Source organism: Ctenocephalides felis, unplaced genomic scaffold (genome assembly GCF_003426905.1).
Source record: "Ctenocephalides felis isolate EL2017-DRISC unplaced genomic scaffold, ASM342690v1 CF-g0.4_SCAFFOLD_01492, whole genome shotgun sequence".
Lineage (NCBI taxonomy): Eukaryota > Metazoa > Arthropoda > Insecta > Siphonaptera > Pulicidae > Ctenocephalides > Ctenocephalides felis.
In genome coordinates, this window is record NW_020537646.1 from 46,657,619 (window position 1) to 46,668,755 (window position 11,137).

The following is an 11,137-nucleotide window of genomic DNA, read 5'->3' on the forward strand; positions in this document are numbered from 1 at the left end:
GGGTTGCCAGGCACCATTTTCTCCTGCTCCAGAAAAGCACCAGTAGCTGTTGTAGAGGCATCCGTCAACAAGCAAATGTTGGCTGAAGCATCTGGATATCGAAGTAGTGCTGCATTTGCAAGTGCTTTTTTAATGTCATCCAAAGCCTTAAGAGATTCTGGGTTCCAGACAATTAGAGTTTTGTCCTTCTTCACTGAACTTCTTAGATAATTGTTTAAGGGTGATTGTATATTGCTGCCTTTGGTACTGACTTCCTGTAGTAATTCACCATTCCTAGAAACCTACGTAGTTTCAGAACTGTGGTTGGTTGTGGAAAGTTGTGGAAAGAAACTCGGTGTGCTGATGGAGAATATCCGTTCTCACTAACTTATAACCCAGAAAATCTACTTGAGACTTGCCTAGGATGCATTTGTCGATGTGATGATAAGTGAGTGTTCTTGAAGTCGCTCAAGCACAATTTCAACGTGACGATGATGCTCTTCCATACTCTCTGACATGACCAGGATGTCATCCACGTATATGAACACAAAGTCAATATCTTGAAATATGTGATTTATATATCGCTGGAAAGTCTGAGTAGCATTCTTCAATACAAACGGCATACAAAGATACTCAAACTATCCCCATGGGGTTATAATGTCTTCTGAATGTCCTCTTCATGCATCGGAACTTGATGATAAGCTTTGGCGAGGTCCAACGTAGAGAATAGTTTTTTCTTATGTAATGCTGAAAAAACATCCTGAATTAATGGTGGATTAATACTTATCAGGTAATGTGCTTGCATTCAGTTTCCTGTAGTCACCGCAAAGTCTATATGTTCCATTCTTCTTTGGCACCATTTGAATAGGGATTGGCAAACTTCTGGGCTGGTGATATGGATAAAACTGAGCCGGAATCTACGAGTAATTGGATTGAAGACTTTCTGTCTACTATGTGTAGGCGGAGCTCAGAGCAGATAGAATTTATTTCACCGTCATTGCAAGCTCAGAAGTCAGTTTTCCGTCCGGTTTAATGATTAAAGCAGGCAGGGCTCCACACACTTTGTAGCTTTCTCGCCAAATCTGTAATGATAGTAGCAAACTGCTCCACGAGAAGGTATCCTGGACCTGTGTCAAGAGCCACTTCTTGGTCTTGACCGATTGTGTTTTAATTCTTGCTGATCATTTTTCTGCCTTTCAGTGTTTAATAATGCCCCTAGTTCCTTGAGCTCATGGATGCATGACATAAGCAAGGTTTCATGGTGGTCCAGTCTCTGTTCCACTAAAGGCTTGTTTGCTGTGGACATCATATATGATGTGGGCCTACAGTAATCGACCAAAATATCGGCTACTTCCGACAGGGCTTCCGGGCCAAGATGACGAGAAACTATCAACTGGTGCCGAATGTGGTGCGTCAGGCGCTCTGACCACAGTTTGATTATGATGTCTTCACTGACCTCTCTTTTCGCCAAATCCATCATCTCTCGTAGGAGCTGTGATGGCTTCTTCTCACCTAGAGATAAGTTCTTTAAAAGTTTGTCAATCTGCTTGCCTCTGGATTTGGACACTCTGCTTAGTATAGTCTTCCTAATGTGTTTGTATTTGTCCGTCTTTGGAGGATTACGGAGGACATCTTGGATGAGGCGTAGTGTTTCAAAATCCAGGGCTTTAAGTACTGCCGTGTACTTTGTATTGTCGCTCCTGATCTTGGCAGATTAAAATTCTGATTCTATGACTAGGAACCATAGGTCTGGCGAATCTCCATTGAATGGAGTGAGACGATGATTATTGAATGCTGCAATATTGTAGAAATGATCCACGGATTGTTCCTCGAAACTAGAAACACATGGATTGCTCGAATTTAAGTTCGCCTCGTGATCCAGATCGATCAGAGATGTGGTAAAAGCTGTTTCCTCATTGATGGGCATAGATCGAGTCGACATGTTGGAAAAAATTAGTGGTATAATTTACCTTAATAATTTCTTTGTGGCAGAAACGTGCTTTTATTTTTTTCGTCCGGAGCCTCCAATTATAGTTTGGTGCTCACTAATTACGGATGCATTTCTTGCTCACGATCAAGTCACATGTATTTCACTTTTTAGCGTGTTTTTATATTATATAGTTTTATTCGCGTTCGGAGGTCACCAGTTATATAGTTTGTTGGAACTATATATTTACTTTATTAATAATTAAAAACACGATTTGATTTTAATCAATATTTAATCCGATGAGAAAATATGAACATTAAACTTTTTATGATCAGAACAATATTTTATGACAAAATATAACAAAAGATGATCCTGTTTGCTATGATCACTTTTGGCTATATGTCAGGGGACGCCATAGACTGTTGATTGAAATTCAATCGTGTATCAAGCATTACGCTAAGGTAACAGATGTGAGGTTTTGACGTAATCTCTAGATTTCCTAATTTTACCTTGATAGTCTCTATTGTTTTTCTACTTATGATAAGAACAGCTTCACTTTTTTGTTGTGCTAATTGGAGGTTTATTGTTCCCATCCAAAGATTAATTTTTCTAAAGATTATGTCGAATAGACTTACGATCTCATCAATTTATTTGGAGACAACTACAATGGCTACACCGTCTGCATGTAATGATAGTAGTTTCACATATGCTGGAATCTCAAGCCTTCATACATAATATTCCACCGCAGAGCCCTGCGGCACACCTCCTGTTATATTATATTCTTTTGTACTATCGCGTGAATCGTACATTAGAATTCTGTCTGTAATGTAGCTTGCGACTATATTGCAGAAGTATACTGGCACGTTCTTTTCACGGAGTTCATTCATAATGCAATCCCAGTTTGTAGAATTGTAAGCATTTTGATATCCATTTATCTCATCGATTTTCCAAAACCTCGCAATAGAATTTGTTAGCTGGACATGATTAATGGAAGCCGTTATGTTATCAACTGGATCAGAATTATTTCCCAAATTACCAGCTACTAGTTTATTTTTTCCAATCGTAATTTTCTCATTGAAAAGGATCTGAAAAATTGTGTCGTCACCGATCAGCATTTCAACCTCGTCTGGTCTGTTAAAATTTTGACAAATCTGGCAAATATTCATATTTTCGTGAGGAAAGTCTATATTTCTCTATGTACTGTGACGGCAAATTATTGTATATTTTATTTATTTTGTTTTTTCTGAAAACTGCCAGTAATATTTGAAAATGTGTAATGAATTATAATGACTAAAAATCATGCTAATAAACTCGGATTTAAATTAATTATTTCAAATTTACTTTCAAGTGGCGTTGACGACGCATCACTTATGCCTGAATCACACGACGCTTGTTTCGTTGCTTTTTTGGCCGGCTGGCTGGCATTCTGATTATCAAGTAGGCAAAATGATGGGTAATCGATCTCAATTTGTTTCCAGCAAGCGAGATTTTGATATCAAAACGTGCGCTATTTTTGTGGATGGATCATAGACCCCTAGACAATATTAGAATACCCCGAGTTCATATTGGCTATGTGCGAAGGCATGGAAGGGGAAGTCAAATCGACCGAAGCGTTCGTTGTGGCTACTTTGAGAATTAAAGTAGGCTATTATGACAGAAATTTTAAGCAAAAACACATACAATATTTGTTTATTTCAAATTTAAATGAGATAATTAAAAATGAGCCACCAAAGCTGTTGTGTAGTGGGTTGTAGAAATAAGAGCAGAAAAGTGACTGCAAATTCTATACATTTCCTACAGCTAAGTGGAAAGAAAATCAACGGGAAAAGTGGATCGCGGTTAGAAGAATAAAGTATCATAACCTTATTGTTATAAAAATTCAATTCGGAGTACTATGAATATTTGTAAAATTGTTATGTTTAGCAAAAAGAAAAATTATAAGTCAATAAATTGTTATTTTATCAAAATTTAATGCTTACTAGAAAAAATTGTTTTGCAAACAATGTAATTAATACAAGGCTGAAATAATGATAAATATATATTTATATATTGTATATTGATTATGTATAACTATTATCTATCTATTAATTACATGTTATTATATAATAAAAATAATTTTATGATTAAAAGAGAAATAAAAGTTATCACATAGCGTAAAATGTTTATTTTACAATCAGTTTAATTAATACAATGCTGAAATAATGCAAAATATGTATTTGTAGTGTTGATGGATCACCGTGGGTTCCCAAGCCCTATGATCGCATTTGCAGTGAATCGGACGAGGTATTGAATCCAACCTACTTGTCAACAATATTTCCTTCAATTTACAAGACTCGAAAAGTTAAAGTCGTTTTTTTTCCTGCAATTTTATTTGATGGGTCTTGTCTTTATAATAATGCCTAAATCATGTCTTTATAATAATGTCTAAGGGTTTAGTTTGACCAAAAATAATGAAAAAATGAGTAAATTAATTTATTATTTACTTATTCTATTGATAAAATATTTTTATCATTATTATATTGTTTTTATCAAGAACTATTCCGAGCTCATGACATAAGCTTTAAGGCACTTAACCTTAAAAATGTTTACTGCATTTCTTTATTAAATTAATCATTACACTTAACTATGTTTTAAGTGCGTTGAAGTAAATTTAATAATTTCAATAAACATTGAGCGTTCACATTATTATTGTATAATGTTTATTATTATTTATAACAATTATTTAATATCTTTTTTCTTTAACAAACATATAAAACCCATAAAAACCACACACTGATAGCCTTAATTAGTTCATATTTATTCCGGCGCTGCATGAGCGCTGCAGTCACGCTCTGAGCGATATTGGCTATGTGCGAAGGCATGGAAGGGGAAGTCAAATCGACCGAAGCGTTCGTTGTGGCTACTTTGAGAATTAAAGTAGGCTATTATGACAGAAATTTTAAGCAAAAACACATACAATATTTGTTTATTTCAAATTTAAATGAGATAATTAAAAATGAGCCACCAAAGCTGTTGTGTAGTGGGTTGTAGAAATAAGAGCAGAAAAGTGACTGCAAATTCTATACATTTCCTACAGCTAAGTGGAAAGAAAATCAACGGGAAAAGTGGATCGCGGTTAGAAGAATAAAGTATCATAACCTTATTGTTATAAAAATTCAATTCGGAGTACTATGAATATTTGTAAAATTGTTATGTTTAGCAAAAAGAAAAATTATAAGTCAATAAATTGTTATTTTATCAAAATTTAATGCTTACAAGAAAAAATTGTTTTGCAAACAATGTAATTAATACAAGGCTGAAATAATGATAAATATATATTTATATATTGTATATTGATTATGTATAACTATTATCTATCTATTAATTACATGTTATTATATAATAAAAATAATTTTATGATTAAAAGAGAAATAAAAGTTATCACATAGCGTAAAATGTTTATTTTACAATCAGTTTAATTAATACAATGCTGAAATAATGCAAAATATGTATTTGTAGTGTTGATGGATCACCGTGGGTTCCCAAGCCCTATGATCGCATTTGCAGTGAATCGGACGAGGTATTGAATCCAACCTACTTGTCAACAATATTTCCTTCAATTTACAAGACTCGAAAAGTTAAAGTCGTTTTTTTTCCTGCAATTTTATTTGATGGGTCTTGTCTTTATAATAATGCCTAAATCATGTCTTTATAATAATGTCTAAGGGTTTAGTTTGACCAAAAATAATGAAAAAATGAGTAAATTAATTTATTATTTACTTATTCTATTGATAAAATATTTTTATCATTATTATATTGTTTTATCAAGAACTATTCCGAGCTCATGACATAAGCTTTAAGGCACTTAACCTTAAAAATGTTTACTGCATTTCTTTATTAAATTAATCATTACACTTAACTATGTTTTAAGTGCGTTGAAGTAAATTTAATAATTTCAATAAACATTGAGCGTTCACATTATTATTGTATAATGTTTATTATTATTTATAACAATTATTTAATATCTTTTTTCTTTAACAAACATATAAAACCCATAAAAACCACACACTGATAGCCTTAATTAGTTCATATTTATTCCGGCGCTGCATGAGCGCTGCAGTCACGCTCTGAGCGAATAGACGCTTCTCTCGCCCGATTTTTACGTTCAGAAGGAATACTTAAAGGGTCCTCCGCTCGACGTGGTGGCGCTGCTTTTAGCATTCAAATTAATGGCGCAAAATTTGAAATAAAAATTAATGATTTTAGGTGCACGGGTATTTGAAACTAAATTTGGTATTACAATCCTATTATGTTTTGTAATAATACAATAATAACAAAAATATACTAGATAATATTATATTATAATAAATATACAATCAAATCGAAATATAAATCAACAAATACACTGGAATACACCGGTTTATATATAATAGATATCACATCTAATCTACTGGAATAACGTCTACACTTTTTTCTACTTATTAATATAAATATTTATTGAAATTTAGTGAATAATGCATATAGTGTTAGTTCATTACATCGTCTGTCATTCTTAACTCTCGTTAACTAATAATCATCCCGTGCGAAATTTGACATTCTTAAGCAATTCATTTTCTCCCAAGTATATTCAGATCCGTGTGAAGTGGTAATCCAATTTTAAACAGCTGGAACAGCTTTTTATTTGTGTATTATGTCTTTCTTGTAGAAGCGCATACTGATTTCTTACACAATTTCCTGACCTCTTTCCTTAAAGTGTATTATGATTAGACTAATATGTCAATGCACTACGTAGTAATGTAGTAATTATGTCCTCCATATGAGTTTGAAGCTGTTCTATTCATATTGTCAAAGGGCTAAGCATTTGAGAGCAATTCCTTATGAAATCTTTATTAACAAATATACAACCACAAACGAATAAGAATCGCCATTTTGTAAACTTACACAAAAATAACACTGACGTTTCTAGTAACCAACATAAAACATTTGAAAATACTTTTTCATCGGCTCACTAGCGCCAAATCTGCGACTACAAATGGACCCCTAAGTATTCCTTCTGAACGAGGATTTTGTTCTAAGTGAAAAGGCCCTGCATAGACCTATGAATGAAGACCGAATCACACGGCATTAGTTTTCTGGACTGGCTACATTGAATACTTGATTTTTAAGTATGATTTGTTTTAGCATGCTTAATTTTTAAGTGTGATTTGTTTTGGCTTGCTAGATTTTTGAGTGATATTTGTTTTAGCTTGCTAGATTATCAAATTTTATAAATCACATGACCAAATACTGCCTTTCTATTGGTTCAAACAAACAAATCCATCTAGAAAAATAGCGCATGTTCTAACTTTTCCATGATGGTATTTTGTCGACTTGACGACCAGCATACTAGCCAGCAGACCAAAAAAGCAACAAAACAAGCCTCGTGTGATTCGGGCTTTGAACATTCTGTGGATGGATTAGTTCGTTCAAACCAATAGGGAAGCATAATTTTGACATGTTGTTTATCACATTTAAAAACCTAGCAAGCTAACAAATATCGCTCAGAGCAAGCAAGCTTTCTCGCATCGCGTGATTTGAACGGCTTGAAAAATATAATGAAATCTAGCACGGCAAAATCAAGCGAGAAATCCAGCGTCAGAAAACAAGCGTCGTGTGATTCGGGCTTTAGATAATAAGTTCTTTCAAAAACTGCCATTTTTTTATATTCAGATCTGTATCTTCAAAATGGCTGGGTCTGCCTTTGCCTAAAACTAATAACCATTTCTCCCAATCATTGCTAATTGAATATTCTTTAGATCATTCAAATCGGATGCTTCGTTCTCTCAAATACTCGATTTCTATTTTCTGCACTCTTTGCTCTTTATCTCCTTATCTATCTCCTATCTGGACCTGCCTTTGCCAAAAACTAACCAGTACATTTCCCTATCAATAGGAATCAATTGTTGTTTGAACCATTCAAATCGGTTGATCCGTGCGTGATATTATTATTATTATTATTATTATTATTATTATTATTATTATTATTATTATTAGCGTTTACAAATGGCTATTTTTGAGATCATTGGGAATTTTTCGTTTTAGCCTGGTTGGGCGCGCTTCTGATAATACTTTTTTTGTGCCAAGCAATTTTGGTGGTCGTCAATTGTTTTTTTATACATTTCTAATTTTTGTTGAATTTCGTCTGTCCTAGTGAATCAACAAGTTGGGAACGTAGGGGGAAGTTCCCGAGTGCCGGACACCTAAGGTTATTTATAAATAAATCAAAAAATATTTTACGAAATGTTTATTAAATTATAACTTATGTTAGATAACAAATTTAGAAATAAAACTAAATTAACAAAAACGCAACCTTTGCTGAATAAAAATTAATACTATCAATCAAATATTGGTAACACAAAATATGATTTTAAAAAGTAGCACCTAGTACCGGACATTTCAAAATAACCTGCATTGAACATATATTTAGCCATCTCCACACTCTGGAATGTCTGCGTATGTGTGTTTGACGAATATTCTTTGATATTGCAAAAAAAATCACTATTTATCCACTCTGTTGGCTGGGTCATGCCGATGCTCTCAGCTGGAGCATTCATCATAAGATTTTCATTCTTTGACTAGGAAATAAGAAAAATGGGGATATGCAGTGACCGTTAGCACTCATGCAGAACAAAATTAAATAATTAGAATAAATTACGTCAATTCTCACAAAAATATCAATAAGTCACAAAAGTCAAAGTCAAAAACATATATATTTCAATAAATATGTACATTACATTTCCTACCTGAGATTTTTACCGGTAGGTATAGTATCCATCGTTGAATATGTTTTTGTCGACAATAATAAATTCTGAATGTATATAAAAATTAGATCATAATTGCGTGACAAAAAGAGAGGAAAGAAAAATTTTCATCCAAAAAAATCACGTCAAATATTTAGAATAATTGATAATTACACAAAAAAAGAAAAACAAAATAAAAGATTTATTCGTTCTGAAGGAAAATCTGTTTCGAGCGAAGTATCATTTGCCGGTATGGGTTGATCAGTATATAGTTCGGCATGGCGTGTTCGCCATACCAAACCACGTCTCTAGTAAACTGCCCGAGACCCGCCATGTTGTTATTAGGGTGATCCCCACATTTTTGGTAAAGACTTTTTGTGAGCTTTTTTATATGGTTGAGTATTGTCGGTACTTTAGTCTATTTCGTGTATGTATTTTGTAGAGTAGTAATGTCTAGTCAGTCGGTGCTTATTTTGTTAAGTACTAGTTGTAAGGTCTTATTTTGTAATGTCTGTAGTTTCCGTAAGTTGAACTTAGTCGTCGCGTTCCATGCTGGAGCGGCGTATGTCAGTAACGGTCTTATAAGTATCAAATAGAGTGTCCGTTTGTTCTTCACGCTTAGTGTGGTTCAACAGAGGTCTCAGTAGATTTAACATTCCGCAAGCCTGTTCAATTTTCGTATTAATATGTCTAGTGAAGCTGAGTCTATGTTCCAAGGTCACACCAAGGTATTTGACATACTTGGACCACTCAACCTCTCTGCCCATTACTTTCAGTTTTTCCAAGTCAGTGAGTCTAGTCATGGCATTTCGGCTCTTTGTAAATAAAATTGCCTCCGTCTTTTGCGGATTGATCTTAATTTGCCATTTGTCAGTATATTCGGTTAGCTTGTCTATGTGTGTCTGCAAGACCAATCCAATTTCGTAAACAAAAAAAAATCAATATGTTTACTGTCCGGCGCTAAGAGACGACTCAGCGTTTCTAGGCGTTAGGGGACAAACATTTTCGTTCAGAGATATTTTACGCTATCTTCTACGTGGATTTCCTCTCCATTCAACTTAATTGTGGAGCGTGAACGTGATATGCGTAGATTTTGCACTATTTGTCATAATTCTCCATAAAGAAAGCCATTTTGTAGCAATATCTAGATGCTCTTGTAATAGATGCGAAGCTATTACGGAATCTTCATTGGAGGCAATAATGCATGTATCGTCAGCAAATGTAGATAATGGTAGTTGGGCAGAAGATATGCTAAAGGTCAGAAGTATTGGATAATGATGAATGAAAGATCGTAACTAGATTCAATGTTAAGATTTGAATGATCAATACCTCTCATAAAGAAAAAATCTAAAGGGTCTGAAACTTTAACTAGGTCAATACGTTGGACTACATGTTGAAATGAAGGTGAGATTATATTATTCTATGGCTGCATCAAGTACCTTACCTTTAGTTGTAGTCAGTCTAGAAACCCAGGCATTATGTTTACAATTAAAGTCGCCACCAATGATAAAGGGCGTGGGCGCATTGCCCTACAGAATTGGCCCTACCCTGGTATTTAAATAACTTTTACGCCATTTCAAAGATCTTTTTGAAAAAAACGATATACTAATTTTCAACTTTGTATCTCATCTTATGGCCTAGATATCATAGAAAATATACCAAAGTGGCCTCTTCTTTCAAACTTACCTTTCAGCGTAACCATAAAAGAGATAATTTACGTAATTCTACTAACATTTGCTTAGATCACATTATGTAGATTTATTGTGACCTACCTTTATCAGTACTACAATAATAAAAAGAATATAACAAATAATGATCTGAAATTATTACTGAATATATTCTAATGATCATTATTTTGATAATACAAAACGTCTTAGTTAATTTATTTTGAACTATTTGGTATTGGTATTTAGCAAGTTACATGAACTTCCCGATATGCGTAAATAATCGACTTGATCAATAATAAACAAATTAATTTACGAGTGATTAGAAGTATTCCGAATAGATTTATCTTATATATAAAAATGGATCGCAAAATGTGTTGGTAAGCGCATAACTCAACAACGCCTGGACCAATTTGGCCAATTCTGTTTTTAAAATGTTCGTTGAAGTCCAAGGATGGTTGTTACGGCGAGAAAAAAATGAATAATTGCCGGGAAAACCCTAAAAACAGCCCCTTTCTTCTTTAATCGAGTAGGCAACGCAATTTGTAAAAAAACAATGATCGATGTCATGACATTTTGTGTAGTTTTTGATAATCTAATTTTGAATATATTTATATAAACATAGAAATATCTTTCTATTAATCAAGCTATATTGGCAGCCAAAAACATTAATGTAAATGAATTAAATTTCAAAATTCAAGAACAAATTACAGGCGAATCAGTTGATTCGGCAACTAACCAAGACGATCCGCCGGAGTTTTTAAACTCGCTGGATTTGCTAGGATTGTCACCTCACAATCTTCAATTAA